A 1980-nucleotide genomic window follows, 5' to 3' on the forward strand; every position below is an offset into this window, starting at 1 on the left:
GCCAGGAGCAAGAGGCTGCACCGGGAGCCGACGTCCCCACTGCAGGGAGCCCCTGGGAGCGGGGCATGGCACAGGACCAGGTCCTGCCGGCGGCCCCAGCCCTGCAAGGAGAGCATGAACTCGGTCGGTCATGGGACACCTGCACAGTTCCTGCCCCATGTGCTGGGCAGGCCTGGAGGACAGGACAGGACAGCTGAGATGCTGCTTTGTCATCTCCCTGGCAGCTGTGTGACCTGCTGGTATGGCAGAAAGAGCCAGAAAGTCCTGGAGAGGTTGCAGCAGCTTTCTGCCAGCTCCATCCTGGGCATAATATCTTGGGATTTGGGCATGATTTATCAGGTTTGTCTGCTTTGAGGTGACAGGAAACCAGGGCATTGCTGGGACAGCTTATGGGGCTAATTCCCTGGGAAGCTGGGTCAGCCTTCCAGTGAGCACATGCTAGAATGTTGCTGGTGGGTGGGGAACCCTCTAGAGGAGCCAAAGTCCTATGTGTTGGAAGGCGATGGATGGAGAGCCCCGGAGTGTTTGTAGACGTTGCTTCATGTGGCTGTGTTTTTGTAGCACTGGGGTTGAGTCCTTCCCCTGTCTCTTGCTGTGTCTCCTGGTGTCCTGTGACTGCTGCTTGGTCTGACTCGGTCATTTCTCATCTTGACACCAAAGGTGGGGTAAAGCAGTGGGGTGGGAGAGGGGAGGTAACTCCCCCTCCCATGGGGATGGGTCCTAGGGGCTCTGAACAGCCACACAGAGTTGGCTTGATCTGAAGGGAAGCACAAGAATTAGTTAAATTCTCTGGTTCAGCCCAGATGGATCCACAGGTCTCTGCAAAGCCCTGGACCTCAGGCTGACTCTATGTCCCTGCTCAGAGGATGGAAAGGTAAGGGAGCGCTGCAGTGGAGCGGTGGCTGAGGTCCCCAAAGGCAGGTACTGCAGGGACAAACACTGGCTCTGCCCCCTCCTCCTTGCCCTACTTTTACCTGGGCAGGTGGGCCCAGTGCCAAAGCTGCTCCTTGCTCTTGTGCAGGGGATGGGACCAAACCATCCCCACGCTGGGGTTAAGTGCCTTGGAGGAGCAGCAGCCTCCTTTCCTCCCTTCCCTCCCTTCCTATCTCCCTCCCCATTCTGGGGACTCCAGATTGTCCCCAGTTCCCATTCTCTCATTGCTCTCTTCGATGTGGTCACCAAAAACAGCTGAGCAGAGGAGTGGATTTGCCTTGACCTCTTTGGAGCCACCTTTTCCTTGTCCCATACAAGGTCTGGGGATGCCCAGGCAGGAGACAGATTACAGCAGGTTTATGGGCTGTCTGCCCTCTGCATCCCAGGGATTTTGCCACTGGGGCCATACAGGGTCTGGTGTGAGCCCCTTCACACTTCTGTGCCTCAGTTTTCCCACTATAAAGAACAGGCATAAATGTTACCTGCCATGGGGAGATTTAAGCGTCTTTGAAATTGCAGTATTTTGTGATTTTCTCAGGATATACCACCACAAAAGAATAAAATCTTGCATCTTTTTATTTAAAGAGAAGGATAGGGAAAATCCTCTGGGTTCTTTCTTCAAACATTTGTGAAATTCAGTAGTTAAGGGCAAATTCCTCCCACATCCCTTCAATTTTGATTTTCTACCTGCATGTCTGCAGTGCAGCAAAACTGGAAATATCCCATTGACTCCAGTAATCTGCTGGGAACTGCAACAGTATGACACAGTGACCACAACAAGGACCATACACATAGGCCACGTTTCAGTCTTTGTTCAAGTTCAGCCACTGCCAACAGTCCCCAAAACTGCCCCTTCTTCAAAATATGGGTATGAAAAGACCCCTGGAGTTATGCAATGGGAAAAGTGGCAGCTTCTAGCTCTATGGACACTTTCTGCTGGTGCCCTACAAGGAGCAGATTGCGTCTTCTGTGTCTTGGTTTCTTTGTTGGGTACTTCAGCAGGAGCTAGTAATGATCTGCTGGCAATGGAGAAGGGGAAATGTCCCA

Source organism: Fringilla coelebs (genome assembly GCF_963513975.1).
Source record: "Fringilla coelebs genome assembly, chromosome: 27".
NCBI classification, from domain to species: Eukaryota; Metazoa; Chordata; class Aves; order Passeriformes; family Fringillidae; genus Fringilla; species Fringilla coelebs.